A 19137-nucleotide genomic window follows, 5' to 3' on the forward strand; every position below is an offset into this window, starting at 1 on the left:
GAGACAGAATCCAAGCTCTCACAGGGCCAGGATAACCGAGTGGTTATGTCGTTGGCCTTAAACTTCAAAGGGTTTTCCACCGTGGGTTCTTCCCCAGTCCTGGTTTCTATTTATTTTAAAACAGATTTCCTCCCATTCTGATCAGTGATGTCCGATTTTCATCGGTTGAATCAACAATTTTCTGTAACTATGTGTCACTCTGAACCGATAATGAAATGAAATTGTGAAATGTATCTGTGTCGCTCGGTCTCTGCCTCTCTCTCTCTCTCCACAGAGCTGTGTATGTGTTTGTATGTCTGAGTCTTTGTCTCTCTCAGTCTGACTCACTCTGTCTGTCCCTGTTTCTCCGTTTGTCTCAGTCTCTCAATCTGTCTCTTTCTCACGGTGCCCACGTCTGTTCCAATGGGATTCTCTCAGATTCTTTGTCTGACTGGCTCTCTCTTTCCCATCATTTCGGTCTGTCCATTTCTTTGCCTGTCTCTGTTAGTCCCTGCATCTAACCTGAGAAGTATTTCCATCATTTTCTGTTTTAGTCTCTATCTCTTTCTCTCTATCTGTCTCTCTCCTTTTCACTGTCTTTATCATTGTCTTTCTCTCACTCTTTCCCTTTCTCTCTTAATAGATCAAACACACAAATCTCTGTCTCTGTATGTGTTTGAGTCTTTTTCTCACCCAATCTGCCTCTCCTTCTCAGTCTCACACTTTCTGTCTCTCGTTGTCTCTATCTCGGTGTCTGTCTCTCCCTGTTTGTCGGTTTGTCTCTGTCTCTCAATGTGTCTGTCGACTTCTCATGGTGTCCAGTTCTGTTCACAGCTCGATTCCTGCTCCGACAGAGCAGCTATCCGTCAGTTCCTCGTTAGTATAGTGGTGAGTATCCCCGCCTGTCACGCGGGAGACCGGGGTTCAATTCCCCGACGGGGAGGCAGATGTTTCAAAATGTTGATTTTTACTTCTGTTTCTTGGTAGATGCATATTAAAAATTCCAGAGCGAAATCGAACTGTGAAAATACAGGTAGAGGAGTTTGCCCCTTCCACATTTTTAGCAAACGGAGACTTTTTCAGCATTCTTTGGCCGTCTGCTGCACAGAGATGGATGACTGAGTTTTTTCTGAGTAACGTTTAAAAAGCCAGCGACACAGTAGTCGTGGCCGAGTGGTTAAGGCGATGGACTAGAAATCCATTGGGATTTTCCCGCGCAGGTTCGAATCCTGCCGACTACGATTCTCAGCATTTTTCATTCCATTTCACAATTTAACCAGTTCTCTACCAAACTGATCATGTGATAATTGGAATAACGTCCACACCTTTCAACACTGACATTTGTTCTCATTTTTATTAATCTGCAATATTCACGATACATCCGTTTAAAAAATCGCAACTATCAGTCAAAGTTGCGACAGTGATTCAGCCTGTCTATCCCTCGAGATGTCTAAGGCATCTGTGCATGCCCGTTGGTGCGTGTAAATTTTTGGTTATATGTGTCTCTGTGTCTGTCTATCTCTATTTTTGTCTCTGTGTATGTGCAACTGTCTGTGGAAATCATCACCATGAATTTGGTATGTCCTGGAACTTATAAAAAAGACTTGTGGAAAATAATACGGTTGTGAACTTTTGTACCGGCTTTGGTTCAGTGGCAGCATTCTCGACTGAATCAGGAGTTTGTGTGTTCAAGTCGCACTCCTTGGACTTGAGCATATCAACTTGGCTAACACTCAAGTGCAGCACTTGGGGAATTTTGCAATGTTGAAGCTGTTGACTTTCGGATGAAATGTTAAATTGAAGCTCCGTCTGCACCCTCGGGTGGATATGAAAGGTCCCAGAGCATTACTCGAAACAGAGTAGGAGAGTTGCCCCCGTGTAAATATTACTAAAAATGTTCGTAAATGCTCACTAAAAGACTATGTGCATGTGTTTGTATGTGGGGTTGGGGTTGAAGCCCAGTTTGTCACAGAGACAGAATCCAAGCTCTCACAGGGCCAGGATAACCGAGTGGTTATGTCGTTGGCCTTAAACTTCAAAGGGTTTCCCACCGTGGGTTCTTCCCCACTCCTGGTTTCTATTTATTTTAAAACAGATTTCCTCCCATTCTGATCAGTGATGTCCGATTTTCATCGGTTGAATCAACAATTTTCTGTAACTATGTGTCACTCTGAACCGATAATGAAATGAAATTGTGAAATGTATCTGTGTCGCTCGGTCTCTGCCTCTCTCTCTCTCTCCACAGAGCTGTGTATGTGTTTGTATGTCTGAGTCTTTGTCTCTCTCAGTCTGACTCACTCTGTCTGTCCCTGTTTCTCCGTTTGTCTCAGTCTCTCAATCTGTCTCTTTCTCACGGTGCCCACGTCTGTTCCAATGGGATTCTCTCAGATTCTTTGTCTGACTGGCGCTCTCTTTCCCATCATTTCGGTCTGTCCATTTCTTTGCCTGTCTCTGTTAGTCCCTGCCTCTAACCTGAGAAGTATTTCCATCATTTTCTGTTTTAGTTTCTATCTCTTTCTCTCTATCTGTCTCTCTCCTTGTCACTGTCTTTATCATTGTCTTTCTCTCACTCTTTCCCTTTCTCTCTTAATAGATCAAACACACAAATCTCTGTCTCTGTATGTGTTTGAGTCTTTTTCTCACCCAATCTGCCTCTCCTTCTCAGTCTCACACTTTCTGTCTCTCGTTGTCTCTATCTCGGTGTCTGTCTCTCCCTGTTTGTCGGTTTGTCTCTGTCTCTCAATGTGTCTGTCGACTTCTCATGGTGTCCAGTTCTGTTCACAGCTCGATTCCTGCTCCGACAGAGCAGCTATCCGTCAGTTCCTCGTTAGTATAGTGGTGAGTATCCCCGCCTGTCACGCGGGAGACTGGGGTTCAATTCCCCGACGTGGAGGCAGATGTTCCAAAATGTTGATTTTTACTTCTGTTTCTTGGTAGATACATGTTAAATATTCCAGAGCGAAATCGAACTGTGAAAATACAGGTCGAGGAGTTTGCCTCTTCCAGATTTTTAGCAAACGGAGACTTTTTCAGGATTCTTTGGCCGTCTGCTGCACAGAGATGGATGACTGAGTTTTTTCTGAGTAACGTTTAAAAAGCCAGCGACACAGTAGTCGTGGCCGAGTGGTTAAGGCGATGGACTAGAAATCCATTGGGATTTTCCCGCGCAGGTTCGAATCCTGCCGACTACGATTCTCAGCATTTTTCATTCCATTTCACAATTTAACCAGTTCTCTTCCAAACTGATCATGTGATAATTGGAATAACGTCCACACCTTTCAACACTGACATTTGTTCTCATTTTTATTAATCTGCAATATTCACGATACATCCGTTTAAAAAATCGCAACAATCAGTCAAAGTTGCGACAGTGATTCAGCCTGTCTATCCCTCGAGATGGCTAAGGCATCTGTGCATGCCCGTTGGTGCGTGTAAATTTTTGGTTATGTGTGTCTCTGTGTCTGTCTATCTCTACTTTTGTCTCTGTGTATGTGCAACTGTGTGTGGAAATCATCATACGAATTTGGTATGTCCTGGAACTTATAAAAAAGACTTGGGGAAAATAATACGGTTGTGAACTTTTGTATCGGCTTTGGTTCAGTGGCAGCATTCTCGACTGAATCAGGAGTTTGTGTGTTCAAGTCGCACTCCTTGGACTTGAGCATTTCATCTTGGCTAACACTCAAGTGCAGCACTTGGGGAATTTTGCAATGTTGAAGCTGTTGACTTTCGGATGAAATGTTAAATTGAAGCTCCGTCTGCACTCTCGGGTGGATATGAAAGGTCCCAGAGCATTACTCGAAACAGAGTAGGAGAGTTGCCCTCGTGTCAATATTCCTCAAAATGTTCGTAAATGCTCACTAAAAGACTATGTGCATGTGTTTGTATGTGGGGTTGGGGTTGAAGCCCAGTTTGTCACAGAGACAGAATCCAAGCTCTCACAGGGCCAGGATAACCGAGTGGTTATGTCGTTGGCCTTAAACTTCAAAGGGTTTTCCACCGTGGGTTCTTCCCCAGTCCTGGTTTCTATTTATTTTAAAACAGATTTCCTCCCATTCTGATCAGTGATGTCCGATTTTCATCGGTTGAATCAACAATTTTCTGTAACTATGTGTCACTCTGAACCGATAATGAAATGAAATTGTGAAATGTATCTGTGTCGCTCGGTCTCTGCCTCTCTCTCTCTCTCCACAGAGCTGTGTATGTGTTTGTATGTCTGAGTCTTTGTCTCTCTCAGTCTGACTCACTCTGTCTGTCCCTGTTTCTCCGTTTGTCTCAGTCTCTCAATCTGTCTCTTTCTCACGGTGCCCACGTCTGTTCCAATGGGATTCTCTCAGATTCTTTGTCTGACTGGCTCTCTCTTTCCCATCATTTCGGTCTGTCCATTTCTTTGCCTGTCTCTGTTAGTCCCTGCATCTAACCTGAGAAGTATTTCCATCATTTTCTGTTTTAGTCTCTATCTCTTTCTCTCTATCTGTCTCTCTCCTTTTCACTGTCTTTATCATTGTCTTTCTCTCACTCTTTCCCTTTCTCTCTTAATAGATCAAACACACAAATCTCTGTCTCTGTATGTGTTTGAGTCTTTTTCTCACCCAATCTGCCTCTCCTTCTCAGTCTCACACTTTCTGTCTCTCGTTGTCTCTATCTCGGTGTCTGTCTCTCCCTGTTTGTCGGTTTGTCTCTGTCTCTCAATGTGTCTGTCGACTTCTCATGGTGTCCAGTTCTGTTCACAGCTCGATTCCTGCTCCGACAGAGCAGCTATCCGTCAGTTCCTCGTTAGTATAGTGGTGAGTATCCCCGCCTGTCACGCGGGAGACCGGGGTTCAATTCCCCGACGGGGAGGCAGATGTTTCAAAATGTTGATTTTTACTTCTGTTTCTTGGTAGATGCATATTAAAAATTCCAGAGCGAAATCGAACTGTGAAAATACAGGTAGAGGAGTTTGCCCCTTCCACATTTTTAGCAAACGGAGACTTTTTCAGCATTCTTTGGCCGTCTGCTGCACAGAGATGGATGACTGCGTTTTTTCTGAGTAACGTTTAAAAAGCCAGCGACACAGTAGTCGTGGCCGAGTGGTTAAGGCGATGGACTAGAAATCCATTGGGATTTTCCCGCGCAGGTTCGAATCCTGCCGACTACGATTCTCAGCATTTTTCATTCCATTTCACAATTTAACCAGTTCTCTACCAAACTGATCATGTGATAATTGGAATAACGTCCACACCTTTCAACACTGACATTTGTTCTCATTTTTATTAATCTGCAATATTCACGATACATCCGTTTAAAAAATCGCAACTATCAGTCAAAGTTGCGACAGTGATTCAGCCTGTCTATCCCTCGAGATGTCTAAGGCATCTGTGCATGCCCGTTGGTGCGTGTAAATTTTTGGTTATATGTGTCTCTGTGTCTGTCTATCTCTATTTTTGTCTCTGTGTATGTGCAACTGTCTGTGGAAATCATCACCATGAATTTGGTATGTCCTGGAACTTATAAAAAAGACTTGTGGAAAATAATACGGTTGTGAACTTTTGTACCGGCTTTGGTTCAGTGGCAGCATTCTCGACTGAATCAGGAGTTTGTGTGTTCAAGTCGCACTCCTTGGACTTGAGCATATCAACTTGGCTAACACTCAAGTGCAGCACTTGGGGAATTTTGCAATGTTGAAGCTGTTGACTTTCGGATGAAATGTTAAATTGAAGCTCCGTCTGCACCCTCGGGTGGATATGAAAGGTCCCAGAGCATTACTCGAAACAGAGTAGGAGAGTTGCCCCCGTGTAAATATTACTAAAAATGTTCGTAAATGCTCACTAAAAGACTATGTGCATGTGTTTGTATGTGGGGTTGGGGTTGAAGCCCAGTTTGTCACAGAGACAGAATCCAAGCTCTCACAGGGCCAGGATAACCGAGTGGTTATGTCGTTGGCCTTAAACTTCAAAGGGTTTCCCACCGTGGGTTCTTCCCCACTCCTGGTTTCTATTTATTTTAAAACAGATTTCCTCCCATTCTGATCAGTGATGTCCGATTTTCATCGGTTGAATCAACAATTTTCTGTAACTATGTGTCACTCTGAACCGATAATGAAATGAAATTGTGAAATGTATCTGTGTCGCTCGGTCTCTGCCTCTCTCTCTCTCTCCACAGAGCTGTGTATGTGTTTGTATGTCTGAGTCTTTGTCTCTCTCAGTCTGACTCACTCTGTCTGTCCCTGTTTCTCCGTTTGTCTCAGTCTCTCAATCTGTCTCTTTCTCACGGTGCCCACGTCTGTTCCAATGGGATTCTCTCAGATTCTTTGTCTGACTGGCGCTCTCTTTCCCATCATTTCGGTCTGTCCATTTCTTTGCCTGTCTCTGTTAGTCCCTGCCTCTAACCTGAGAAGTATTTCCATCATTTTCTGTTTTAGTTTCTATCTCTTTCTCTCTATCTGTCTCTCTCCTTGTCACTGTCTTTATCATTGTCTTTCTCTCACTCTTTCCCTTTCTCTCTTAATAGATCAAACACACAAATCTCTGTCTCTGTATGTGTTTGAGTCTTTTTCTCACCCAATCTGCCTCTCCTTCTCAGTCTCACACTTTCTGTCTCTCGTTGTCTCTATCTCGGTGTCTGTCTCTCCCTGTTTGTCGGTTTGTCTCTGTCTCTCAATGTGTCTGTCGACTTCTCATGGTGTCCAGTTCTGTTCACAGCTCGATTCCTGCTCCGACAGAGCAGCTATCCGTCAGTTCCTCGTTAGTATAGTGGTGAGTATCCCCGCCTGTCACGCGGGAGACTGGGGTTCAATTCCCCGACGTGGAGGCAGATGTTCCAAAATGTTGATTTTTACTTCTGTTTCTTGGTAGATACATGTTAAATATTCCAGAGCGAAATCGAACTGTGAAAATACAGGTCGAGGAGTTTGCCTCTTCCAGATTTTTAGCAAACGGAGACTTTTTCAGGATTCTTTGGCCGTCTGCTGCACAGAGATGGATGACTGAGTTTTTTCTGAGTAACGTTTAAAAAGCCAGCGACACAGTAGTCGTGGCCGAGTGGTTAAGGCGATGGACTAGAAATCCATTGGGATTTTCCCGCGCAGGTTCGAATCCTGCCGACTACGATTCTCAGCATTTTTCATTCCATTTCACAATTTAACCAGTTCTCTTCCAAACTGATCATGTGATAATTGGAATAACGTCCACACCTTTCAACACTGACATTTGTTCTCATTTTTATTAATCTGCAATATTCACGATACATCCGTTTAAAAAATCGCAACAATCAGTCAAAGTTGCGACAGTGATTCAGCCTGTCTATCCCTCGAGATGGCTAAGGCATCTGTGCATGCCCGTTGGTGCGTGTAAATTTTTGGTTATGTGTGTCTCTGTGTCTGTCTATCTCTACTTTTGTCTCTGTGTATGTGCAACTGTCTGTGGAAATCATCACCATGAATTTGGTATGTCCTGGAACTTATAAAAAAGACTTGTGGAAAATAATACGGTTGTGAACTTTTGTACCGGCTTTGGTTCAGTGGCAGCATTCTCGACTGAATCAGGAGTTTGTGTGTTCAAGTCGCACTCCTTGGACTTGAGCATATCAACTTGGCTAACACTCAAGTGCAGCACTTGGGGAATTTTGCAATGTTGAAGCTGTTGACTTTCGGATGAAATGTTAAATTGAAGCTCCGTCTGCACCCTCGGGTGGATATGAAAGGTCCCAGAGCATTACTCGAAACAGAGTAGGAGAGTTGCCCCCGTGTAAATATTACTAAAAATGTTCGTAAATGCTCACTAAAAGACTATGTGCATGTGTTTGTATGTGGGGTTGGGGTTGAAGCCCAGTTTGTCACAGAGACAGAATCCAAGCTCTCACAGGGCCAGGATAACCGAGTGGTTATGTCGTTGGCCTTAAACTTCAAAGGGTTTCCCACCGTGGGTTCTTCCCCACTCCTGGTTTCTATTTATTTTAAAACAGATTTCCTCCCATTCTGATCAGTGATGTCCGATTTTCATCGGTTGAATCAACAATTTTCTGTAACTATGTGTCACTCTGAACCGATAATGAAATGAAATTGTGAAATGTATCTGTGTCGCTCGGTCTCTGCCTCTCTCTCTCTCTCCACAGAGCTGTGTATGTGTTTGTATGTCTGAGTCTTTGTCTCTCTCAGTCTGACTCACTCTGTCTGTCCCTGTTTCTCCGTTTGTCTCAGTCTCTCAATCTGTCTCTTTCTCACGGTGCCCACGTCTGTTCCAATGGGATTCTCTCAGATTCTTTGTCTGACTGGCGCTCTCTTTCCCATCATTTCGGTCTGTCCATTTCTTTGCCTGTCTCTGTTAGTCCCTGCCTCTAACCTGAGAAGTATTTCCATCATTTTCTGTTTTAGTTTCTATCTCTTTCTCTCTATCTGTCTCTCTCCTTGTCACTGTCTTTATCATTGTCTTTCTCTCACTCTTTCCCTTTCTCTCTTAATAGATCAAACACACAAATCTCTGTCTCTGTATGTGTTTGAGTCTTTTTCTCACCCAATCTGCCTCTCCTTCTCAGTCTCACACTTTCTGTCTCTCGTTGTCTCTATCTCGGTGTCTGTCTCTCCCTGTTTGTCGGTTTGTCTCTGTCTCTCAATGTGTCTGTCGACTTCTCATGGTGTCCAGTTCTGTTCACAGCTCGATTCCTGCTCCGACAGAGCAGCTATCCGTCAGTTCCTCGTTAGTATAGTGGTGAGTATCCCCGCCTGTCACGCGGGAGACTGGGGTTCAATTCCCCGACGTGGAGGCAGATGTTCCAAAATGTTGATTTTTACTTCTGTTTCTTGGTAGATACATGTTAAATATTCCAGAGCGAAATCGAACTGTGAAAATACAGGTCGAGGAGTTTGCCTCTTCCAGATTTTTAGCAAACGGAGACTTTTTCAGGATTCTTTGGCCGTCTGCTGCACAGAGATGGATGACTGAGTTTTTTCTGAGTAACGTTTAAAAAGCCAGCGACACAGTAGTCGTGGCCGAGTGGTTAAGGCGATGGACTAGAAATCCATTGGGATTTTCCCGCGCAGGTTCGAATCCTGCCGACTACGATTCTCAGCATTTTTCATTCCATTTCACAATTTAACCAGTTCTCTTCCAAACTGATCATGTGATAATTGGAATAACGTCCACACCTTTCAACACTGACATTTGTTCTCATTTTTATTAATCTGCAATATTCACGATACATCCGTTTAAAAAATCGCAACAATCAGTCAAAGTTGCGACAGTGATTCAGCCTGTCTATCCCTCGAGATGGCTAAGGCATCTGTGCATGCCCGTTGGTGCGTGTAAATTTTTGGTTATGTGTGTCTCTGTGTCTGTCTATCTCTACTTTTGTCTCTGTGTATGTGCAACTGTCTGTGGAAATCATCACCATGAATTTGGTATGTCCTGGAACTTATAAAAAAGACTTGTGGAAAATAATACGGTTGTGAACTTTTGTACCGGCTTTGGTTCAGTGGCAGCATTCTCGACTGAATCAGGAGTTTGTGTGTTCAAGTCGCACTCCTTGGACTTGAGCATATCAACTTGGCTAACACTCAAGTGCAGCACTTGGGGAATTTTGCAATGTTGAAGCTGTTGACTTTCGGATGAAATGTTAAATTGAAGCTCCGTCTGCACCCTCGGGTGGATATGAAAGGTCCCAGAGCATTACTCGAAACAGAGTAGGAGAGTTGCCCCCGTGTAAATATTACTAAAAATGTTCGTAAATGCTCACTAAAAGACTATGTGCATGTGTTTGTATGTGGGGTTGGGGTTGAAGCCCAGTTTGTCACAGAGACAGAATCCAAGCTCTCACAGGGCCAGGATAACCGAGTGGTTATGTCGTTGGCCTTAAACTTCAAAGGGTTTCCCACCGTGGGTTCTTCCCCACTCCTGGTTTCTATTTATTTTAAAACAGATTTCCTCCCATTCTGATCAGTGATGTCCGATTTTCATCGGTTGAATCAACAATTTTCTGTAACTATGTGTCACTCTGAACCGATAATGAAATGAAATTGTGAAATGTATCTGTGTCGCTCGGTCTCTGCCTCTCTCTCTCTCTCCACAGAGCTGTGTATGTGTTTGTATGTCTGAGTCTTTGTCTCTCTCAGTCTGACTCACTCTGTCTGTCCCTGTTTCTCCGTTTGTCTCAGTCTCTCAATCTGTCTCTTTCTCACGGTGCCCACGTCTGTTCCAATGGGATTCTCTCAGATTCTTTGTCTGACTGGCGCTCTCTTTCCCATCATTTCGGTCTGTCCATTTCTTTGCCTGTCTCTGTTAGTCCCTGCCTCTAACCTGAGAAGTATTTCCATCATTTTCTGTTTTAGTTTCTATCTCTTTCTCTCTATCTGTCTCTCTCCTTGTCACTGTCTTTATCATTGTCTTTCTCTCACTCTTTCCCTTTCTCTCTTAATAGATCAAACACACAAATCTCTGTCTCTGTATGTGTTTGAGTCTTTTTCTCACCCAATCTGCCTCTCCTTCTCAGTCTCACACTTTCTGTCTCTCGTTGTCTCTATCTCGGTGTCTGTCTCTCCCTGTTTGTCGGTTTGTCTCTGTCTCTCAATGTGTCTGTCGACTTCTCATGGTGTCCAGTTCTGTTCACAGCTCGATTCCTGCTCCGACAGAGCAGCTATCCGTCAGTTCCTCGTTAGTATAGTGGTGAGTATCCCCGCCTGTCACGCGGGAGACTGGGGTTCAATTCCCCGACGTGGAGGCAGATGTTCCAAAATGTTGATTTTTACTTCTGTTTCTTGGTAGATACATGTTAAATATTCCAGAGCGAAATCGAACTGTGAAAATACAGGTCGAGGAGTTTGCCTCTTCCAGATTTTTAGCAAACGGAGACTTTTTCAGGATTCTTTGGCCGTCTGCTGCACAGAGATGGATGACTGAGTTTTTTCTGAGTAACGTTTAAAAAGCCAGCGACACAGTAGTCGTGGCCGAGTGGTTAAGGCGATGGACTAGAAATCCATTGGGATTTTCCCGCGCAGGTTCGAATCCTGCCGACTACGATTCTCAGCATTTTTCATTCCATTTCACAATTTAACCAGTTCTCTTCCAAACTGATCATGTGATAATTGGAATAACGTCCACACCTTTCAACACTGACATTTGTTCTCATTTTTATTAATCTGCAATATTCACGATACATCCGTTTAAAAAATCGCAACAATCAGTCAAAGTTGCGACAGTGATTCAGCCTGTCTATCCCTCGAGATGGCTAAGGCATCTGTGCATGCCCGTTGGTGCGTGTAAATTTTTGGTTATGTGTGTCTCTGTGTCTGTCTATCTCTACTTTTGTCTCTGTGTATGTGCAACTGTGTGTGGAAATCATCATACGAATTTGGTATGTCCTGGAACTTATAAAAAAGACTTGGGGAAAATAATACGGTTGTGAACTTTTGTATCGGCTTTGGTTCAGTGGCAGCATTCTCGACTGAATCAGGAGTTTGTGTGTTCAAGTCGCACTCCTTGGACTTGAGCATTTCATCTTGGCTAACACTCAAGTGCAGCACTTGGGGAATTTTGCAATGTTGAAGCTGTTGACTTTCGGATGAAATGTTAAATTGAAGCTCCGTCTGCACCCTCGGGTGGATATGAAAGGTCCCAGAGCATTACTCGAAACAGAGTAGGAGAGTTGCCCTCGTGTCAATATTCCTCAAAATGTTCGTAAATGCTCACTAAAAGACTATGTGCATGTGTTTGTATGTGGGGTTGGGGTTGAAGCCCAGTTTGTCACAGAGACAGAATCCAAGCTCTCACAGGGCCAGGATAACCGAGTGGTTATGTCGTTGGCCTTAAACTTCAAAGGGTTTTCCACCGTGGGTTCTTCCCCACTCCTGGTTTCTATTTATTTTAACACAGATTTCCTCCCATTCTGATCAGTGATGTCCGATTTTCATCGGTTGAATCAACAATTTTCTGTAACTATGTGTCACTCTGAACCGATAATGAAATGAAATTGTGAAATGTATCTGTGTCGCTCGGTCTCTGCCTCTCTCTCTCTCTCCACAGAGCTGTGTATGTGTTTGTATGTCTGAGTCTTTGTCTCTCTCAGTCTGACTCACTCTGTCTGTCCCTGTTTCTCCGTTTGTCTCAGTCTCTCAATCTGTCTCTTTCTCACGGTGCCCACGTCTGTTCCAATGGGATTCTCTCAGATTCTTTGTCTGACTGGCGCTCTCTTTCCCATCATTTCGGTCTGTCCCTTTCTTTGCCTGTCTCTGTTAGTCCCTGCCTCTAACCTGAGAAGTATTTCCATAATTTTCTGTTTTGGTCTCTATCTCTTTCTCTCTATCTGTCTCTCTCCTTGTCACTGTCTTTATCATTGTCTTTCTCTCACTCTTTCCCTTTCTCTCTTAATAGATCAAACACACAAATCTCTGTCTCTGTATGTGTTTGAGTCTTTTTCTCACCCAATCTGCCTCTCCTTCTCAGTCTCACACTTTCTGTCTCTCGTTGTCTCTATCTCGGTGTCTGTCTCTCCATGTTTGTCGGTTTGTCTCTGTCTCTCAATGTGTCTGTCGACTTCTCATGGTGTCCAGTTCTGTTCACAGCTCGATTCCTGCTCCGACAGAGCAGCTATCCGTCCGTTCCTCGTTAGTATAGTGGTGAGTATCCCCGCCTGTCACGCGGGAGACCGGGGTTCAATTCCCCGACGGGGAGGCAGATGTTTCAAAATGTTGATTTTTACTTCTGTTTCTTGGTAGATACATGTTAAAAATTCCAGAGCGAAATCGAACTGTGAAAATACAGGTAGAGGAGTTTGCCTCTTCCAGATTTTTAGCAACCGGAGACTTTTTCAGGATTCTTTGGCCGTCTGCTGCACAGAGATGGAGGACTGAGTTTTTTCCGAGTAACGTTTAAAAAGCCAGCGACACAGTAGTCGTGGCCGAGTGGTTAAGGCGATGGACTAGAAATCCATTGGGATTTTCCCGCGCAGGTTCGAATCCTGCCGACTACGATTCTCAGCATTTTTCATTCCATTTCACAATTTGACCAGTTCTCTGCCAAACTGATCATGTGATAAATGGAATAAAGTCCCACACCTTTCAACACTGACATTTGTTTCTCATTTTTATTAATCTGCAATATTCACGATACATCCGTTTAAAACATCGCAAAAATCAGTCAAAGTTGCGACAGTGATTCAGCCTGTCTATCCCTCGAGATGTCTAAGGCATCTGTGCATGCCCGTTGGTGCGTGTAAATTTTTGGTTATGTGTGTCTCTGTGTCTGTCTATCTCTATTTTTGTCTCTGTGTATGTGCAACTGTCTGTGGAAATCATCATATGAATTTGGTATGTCCTGGAACTTATAAAAAAAACTTGGGGAAAATAATACGGTTGTGAACTTTTGTATCGGCTTTGGTTCAGTGGCAGCATTCTCGACTGAATCAGGAGTTTGTGTGTTCAAGTCGCACTCCTTGGACTTGAGCATATCATCTTGGCTAACACTCAAGTGCAGCACTTGGGGAATTTTGCAATGTTGAAGCTGTTGACTTTCGGATGAAATGTTAAATTGAAGCTCCGTCTGCACCCTCGGGTGGATATGAAAGGTCCCAGAGCATTACTCGAAACAGAGTAGGAGAGTAGCCCCCGTGTCAATATTACTAAAAATGTTCGTAAATGCTCACTAAAAGACTATGTGCATGTGTTTGTATGTGGGGTTAGGGTTGAAGCCCAGTTTGTCACAGAGACAGAATCCAAGCTCTCACAGGGCCAGGATAACCGAGTGGTTATGTCGTTGGCCTTAAACTTCAAAGGGTTTTCCACCGTGGGTTCTTCCCCAGTCCTGGTTTCTATTTATTTTAAAACAGATTTCCTCCCATTCTGATCAGTGATGTCCGATTTTCATCGGTTGAATCAACAATTTTCTGTAACTATGTGTCACTCTGAACCGATAATGAAATGAAATTGTGAAATGTATCTGTGTCGCTCGGTCTCTGCCTCTCTCTCTCTCTCCACAGAGCTGTGTATGTGTTTGTATGTCTGAGTCTTTGTCTCTCTCAGTCTGACTCACTCTGTCTGTCCCTGTTTCTCCGTTTGTCTCAGTCTCTCAATCTGTCTCTTTCTCACGGTGCCCACGTCTGTTCCAATGGGATTCTCTCAGATTCTTTGTCTGACTGGCTCTCTCTTTCCCATCATTTCGGTCTGTCCATTTCTTTGCCTGTCTCTGTTAGTCCCTGCATCTAACCTGAGAAGTATTTCCATCATTTTCTGTTTTAGTCTCTATCTCTTTCTCTCTATCTGTCTCTCTCCTTTTCACTGTCTTTATCATTGTCTTTCTCTCACTCTTTCCCTTTCTCTCTGAATAGATCAAACACACAAATCTCTGTCTCTGTATGTGTTTGAGTCTTTTTCTCACCCAATCTGCCTCTCCTTCTCAGTCTCACACTTTCTGTCTCTCGTTGTCTCTATCTCGGTGTCTGTCTCTCCCTGTTTGTCGGTTTGTCTCTGTCTCTCAATGTGTCTGTCGACTTCTCATGGTGTCCAGTTCTGTTCACAGCTCGATTCCTGCTCCGACAGAGCAGCTATCCGTCAGTTCCTCGTTAGTATAGTGGTGAGTATCCCCGCCTGTCACGCGGGAGACCGGGGTTCAATTCCCCGACGGGGAGGCAGATGTTTCAAAATGTTGATTTTTACTTCTGTTTCTTGGTAGATGCATATTAAAAATTCCAGAGCGAAATCGAACTGTGAAAATACAGGTAGAGGAGTTTGCCCCTTCCACATTTTTAGCAAACGGAGACTTTTTCAGCATTCTTTGGCCGTCTGCTGCACAGAGATGGATGACTGAGTTTTTTCTGAGTAACGTTTAAAAAGCCAGCAACACAGTAGTCGTGGCCGAGTGGTTAAGGCGATGGACTAGAAATCCATTGGGATTTTCCCGCGCAGGTTCGAATCCTGCCGACTACGATTCTCAGCATTTTTCATTCCATTTCACAATTTAACCAGTTCTCGACCAAACTGATCATGTGATAATTGGAATAACGTCCCACACCTTTCAACACTTACATTTGTTCTCATTTTTATTAATCTGCAATATTCACGATACATCCGATTAAAAAATCGCAACAATCAGTCAAAGTTGCGACAGTGATTCAGCCTGTCTATCCCTCGAGATGTCTAAGGCATCTGTGCATGCCCGTTGGTGCGTGTAAATTTTTGGTTATATGTGTCTCTGTGTCTGTCTATCTCTATTTTTGTCTCTGTGTATGTGCAACTGTCTGTGGAAATCATCATATGAATTTGGTATGTCCTGGAACTTATAAAAAAGACTTGGGGAAAATAATACGGTTGTGAACTTTTGTATCGGCTTTGGTTCAGTGGCAGCATTCTCGACTGAATCAGGAGTTTGTGTGTTCAAGTCGCACTCCTTGGTCTTGAGCATATCATCTTGGCTAACACTCAAGTGCAGCACTTGGGGAATTTTGCAATGTTGAAGCTGTTGACTTTCGGATGAAATGTTAAATTGAAGCTCCGTCTGCACCCTCGGGTGGATATGAAAGGTCCCAGAGCATTACTCGAAACAGAGTAGGAGAGTTGCCCCCGTGTCAATATTACTAAAAATGTTCGTAAATGCTCACTAAAAGACTATGTGCATGTGTTTGTATGTGGGGTTGGGGTTGAAGCCCAGTTTGTCACAGAGACAGAATCCAAGCTCTCACAGGGCCAGGATAACCGAGTGGTTATGTCGTTGGCCTTAAACTTCAAAGGGTTTCCCACCGTGGGTTCTTCCCCACTCCTGGTTTCTATTTATTTTAAAACAGATTTCCTCCCATTCTGATCAGTGATGTCCGATTTTCATCGGTTGAATCAACAATTTTCTGTAACTATGTGTCACTCTGAACCGATAATGAAATGAAATTGTGAAATGTATCTGTGTCGCTCGGTCTCTGCCTCTCTCTCTCTCTCCACAGAGCTGTGTATGTGTTTGTATGTCTGAGTCTTTATCTCTCTCAGTCTGACTCACTCTGTCTGTCCCTGTTTCTCCGTTTGTCTCAGTCTCTCAATCTGTCTCTTTCTCACGGTGCCCACGTCTGTTCCAATGGGATTCTCTCAGATTCTTTGTCTGACTGGCGCTCTCTTTCCCATCATTTCGGTCTGTCCATTTCTTTGCCTGTCTCTGTTAGTCCCTGCCTCTAACCTGAGAAGTATTTCCATCATTTTCTGTTTTAGTTTCTATCTCTTTCTCTCTATCTGTCTCTCTCCTTGTCACTGTCTTTATCATTGTCTTTCTCTCACTCTTTCCCTTTCTCTCTTAATAGATCAAACACACAAATCTCTGTCTCTGTATGTGTTTGAGTCTTTTTCTCACCCAATCTGCCTCTCCTTCTCAGTCTCACACTTTCTGTCTCTCGTTGTCTCTATCTCGGTGTCTGTCTCTCCCTGTTTGTCGGTTTGTCTCTGTCTCTCAATGTGTCTGTCGACTTCTCATGGTGTCCAGTTCTGTTCACAGCTCGATTCCTGCTCCGACAGAGCAGCTATCCGTCAGTTCCTCGTTAGTATAGTGGTGAGTATCCCCGCCTGTCACGCGGGAGACTGGGGTTCAATTCCCCGACGTGGAGCCAGATGTTCCAATAAGTTGATTTTTACTTCTGTTTCTTGGTAGATACATGTTAAAAATTCCAGAGCGAAATCGAACTGTGAAAATACAGGTTGAGGAGTTTGCCTCTTCCAGATTTTTAGCAAACGGAGACTTTTTCAGGATTCTTTGGCCGTCTGCTGCACAGAGATGGATGACTGAGTTTTTTCTGAGTAACGTTTAAAAAGCCAGCGACACAGTAGTCGTGGCCGAGTGGTTAAGGCGATGGACTAGAAATCCATTGGGATTTTCCCGCGCAGGTTCGAATCCTGCCGACTACGATTCTCAGCATTTTTCATTCCATTTCACAATTTAACCAGTTCTCTACCAAACTGATCATGTGATAATTGGAATAACGTCCACACCTTTCAACACTGACATTTGTTCTCATTTTTATTAATCTGCAATATTCACGATACATCCGTTTAAAAAATCGCAACTATCAGTCAAAGTTGCGACAGTGATTCAGCCTGTCTATCCCTCGAGATGTCTAAGGCATCTGTGCATGCCCGTTGGTGCGTGTAAATTTTTGGTTATGTGTGTCTCTGTGTCTGTCTATCTCTATTTTTGTCTCTGTGTATGTGCAACTGTCTGTGGAAATCATCATATGAATTTGGTATGTCCTGGAACTTATAAAAAAAACTTGGGGAAAATAATACGGTTGTGAACTTTTGTATCGGCTTTGGTTCAGTGGCAGCATTCTCGACTGAATCAGGAGTTTGTGTGTTCAAGTCGCACTCCTTGGACTTGAGCATATCATCTTGGCTAACACTCAAGTGCAGCACTTGGGGAATTTTGCAATGTTGAAGCTGTTGACTTTCGGATGAAATGTTAAATTGAAGCTCCGTCTGCACCCTCGGGTGGATATGAAAGGTCCCAGAGCATTACTCGAAACAGAGTAGGAGAGTAGCCCCCGTGTCAATATTACTAAAAATGTTCGTAAATGCTCACTAAAAGACTATGTGCATGTGTTTGTATGTGGGGTTAGGGTTGAAGCCCAGTTTGTCACAGAGACAGAATCCAAGCTCTCACAGGGCCAGGATAACCGAGTGGTTATGTCGTTGGCCTTAAACTTCAAAGGGTTTTCCACCGTGGGTTCTTCCCCAGTCCTGGTTTCTATTTATTTTAAAACAGATTTCCTCCCATTCTGATCAGTGATGTCCGATTTTCATCGGTTGAATCAACAATTTTCTGTAACTATGTGTCACTCTGAACCGATAATGAAATGAAATTGTGAAATGTATCTGTGTCGCTCGGTCTCTGCCTCTCTCTCTCTCTCCACAGAGCTGTGTATGTGTTTGTATGTCTGAGTCTTTGTCTCTCTCAGTCTGACTCACTCTGTCTGTCCCTGTTTCTCCGTTTGTCTCAGTCTCTCAATCTGTCTCTTTCTCACGGTGCCCACGTCTGTTCCAATGGGATTCTCTCAGATTCTTTGTCTGACTGGCTCTCTCTTTCCCATCATTTCGGTCTGTCCATTTCTTTGCCTGTCTCTGTTAGTCCCTGCATCTAACCTGAGAAGTATTTCCATCATTTTCTGTTTTAGTCTCTATCTCTTTCTCTCTATCTGTCTCTCTCCTTTTCACTGTCTTTATCATTGTCTTTCTCTCACTCTTTCCCTTTCTCTCTTAATAGATCAAACACACAAATCTCTGTCTCTGTATGTGTTTGAGTCTTTTTCTCACCCAATCTGCCTCTCCTTCTCAGTCTCACACTTTCTGTCTCTCGTTGTCTCTATCTCGGTGTCTGTCTCTCCCTGTTTGTCGGTTTGTCTCTGTCTCTCAATGTGTCTGTCGACTTCTCATGGTGTCCAGTTCTGTTCACAGCTCGATTCCTGCTCCGACAGAGCAGCTATCCGTCAGTTCCTCGTTAGTATAGTGGTGAGTATCCCCGCCTGTCACGCGGGAGACCGGGGTTCAATTCCCCGACGGGGAGGCAGATTTTTCAAAATGTTGATTTTTACTTCTGTTTCTTGGTAGATGCATATTAAAAATTCCAGAGCGAAATCGAACTGTGAAAATACAGGTAGAGGAGTTTGCCCCTTCCACATTTTTAGCAAACGGAGACTTTTTCAGCATTCTTTGGCCGTCTGCTGCACAGAGATGGATGACTGAGTTTTTTCTGAGTAACGTTTAAAAAGCCAGCAACACAGTAGTCGTGGCCGAGTGGTTAAGGCGATGGACTAGAAATCCATTGGGATTTTCCCGCGCAGGTTCGAATCCTGCCGACTACGATTCTCAGCATTTTTCGTTCCATTTCACAATTTAACCAGTTCTCGACCAAACTGATCATGTGATAATTGGAATAACGTCCCACACCTTTCAACACTGACATTTGTTCTCATTTTTATTAATCTGCAATATTCACGATACATCCGATTAAAAAATCGCAACAATCAGTCAAAGTTGCGACAGTGATTCAGCCTGTCTATCCCTCGAGATGTCTAAGGCATCTGTGCATGCCCGTTGGTGCGTGTAAATTTTTGGTTATATGTGTCTCTGTGTCTGTCTATCTCTATTTTTGTCTCTGTGTATGTGCAACTGTCTGTGGAAATCATCATATGAATTTGGTATGTCCTGGAACTTATAAAAAAGACTTGGGG

The 19137-nt window shown here is 43.6% G+C and overlaps 15 non-coding genes across 15 annotated transcripts; all 15 read left to right on the forward strand.

Annotated features, from left to right (window-relative positions):
• The first annotated feature begins 850 nt into the window (after positions 1-850).
• trnad-guc (transfer RNA aspartic acid (anticodon GUC)) lies at positions 851-922 on the forward strand. The gene has a single exon. It is a non-coding gene; the product is annotated as a tRNA-Asp (tRNA).
• Positions 923-1138: 216 nt separating this feature from the next.
• trnas-aga (transfer RNA serine (anticodon AGA)) lies at positions 1139-1220 on the forward strand. Its single transcript has one exon. It is a non-coding gene; the product is annotated as a tRNA-Ser (tRNA).
• A 1868-nt stretch (positions 1221-3088) lies between these two features.
• Positions 3089-3170, forward strand: trnas-aga (transfer RNA serine (anticodon AGA)). The gene has a single exon. It is a non-coding gene; the product is annotated as a tRNA-Ser (tRNA).
• A 1579-nt stretch (positions 3171-4749) lies between these two features.
• On the forward strand, positions 4750-4821 carry trnad-guc (transfer RNA aspartic acid (anticodon GUC)). The gene has a single exon. It is a non-coding gene; the product is annotated as a tRNA-Asp (tRNA).
• A 216-nt stretch (positions 4822-5037) lies between these two features.
• Positions 5038-5119, forward strand: trnas-aga (transfer RNA serine (anticodon AGA)). Its single transcript has one exon. It is a non-coding gene; the product is annotated as a tRNA-Ser (tRNA).
• A 1868-nt stretch (positions 5120-6987) lies between these two features.
• trnas-aga (transfer RNA serine (anticodon AGA)) lies at positions 6988-7069 on the forward strand. Its single transcript has one exon. It is a non-coding gene; the product is annotated as a tRNA-Ser (tRNA).
• A 1868-nt stretch (positions 7070-8937) lies between these two features.
• On the forward strand, positions 8938-9019 carry trnas-aga (transfer RNA serine (anticodon AGA)). Its single transcript has one exon. It is a non-coding gene; the product is annotated as a tRNA-Ser (tRNA).
• Positions 9020-10887: 1868 nt separating this feature from the next.
• On the forward strand, positions 10888-10969 carry trnas-aga (transfer RNA serine (anticodon AGA)). The gene has a single exon. It is a non-coding gene; the product is annotated as a tRNA-Ser (tRNA).
• Positions 10970-12548: 1579 nt separating this feature from the next.
• Positions 12549-12620, forward strand: trnad-guc (transfer RNA aspartic acid (anticodon GUC)). The gene has a single exon. It is a non-coding gene; the product is annotated as a tRNA-Asp (tRNA).
• Positions 12621-12836: 216 nt separating this feature from the next.
• On the forward strand, positions 12837-12918 carry trnas-aga (transfer RNA serine (anticodon AGA)). Its single transcript has one exon. It is a non-coding gene; the product is annotated as a tRNA-Ser (tRNA).
• A 1581-nt stretch (positions 12919-14499) lies between these two features.
• trnad-guc (transfer RNA aspartic acid (anticodon GUC)) lies at positions 14500-14571 on the forward strand. The gene has a single exon. It is a non-coding gene; the product is annotated as a tRNA-Asp (tRNA).
• Positions 14572-14787: 216 nt separating this feature from the next.
• trnas-aga (transfer RNA serine (anticodon AGA)) lies at positions 14788-14869 on the forward strand. The gene has a single exon. It is a non-coding gene; the product is annotated as a tRNA-Ser (tRNA).
• A 1868-nt stretch (positions 14870-16737) lies between these two features.
• On the forward strand, positions 16738-16819 carry trnas-aga (transfer RNA serine (anticodon AGA)). The gene has a single exon. It is a non-coding gene; the product is annotated as a tRNA-Ser (tRNA).
• A 1579-nt stretch (positions 16820-18398) lies between these two features.
• Positions 18399-18470, forward strand: trnad-guc (transfer RNA aspartic acid (anticodon GUC)). The gene has a single exon. It is a non-coding gene; the product is annotated as a tRNA-Asp (tRNA).
• A 216-nt stretch (positions 18471-18686) lies between these two features.
• Positions 18687-18768, forward strand: trnas-aga (transfer RNA serine (anticodon AGA)). Its single transcript has one exon. It is a non-coding gene; the product is annotated as a tRNA-Ser (tRNA).
• Positions 18769-19137: the final 369 nt, after the last annotated feature.

Source organism: Pristiophorus japonicus, chromosome 23 (assembly GCF_044704955.1).
Source record: "Pristiophorus japonicus isolate sPriJap1 chromosome 23, sPriJap1.hap1, whole genome shotgun sequence".
Classification (NCBI taxonomy): domain Eukaryota; kingdom Metazoa; phylum Chordata; class Chondrichthyes; family Pristiophoridae; genus Pristiophorus; species Pristiophorus japonicus.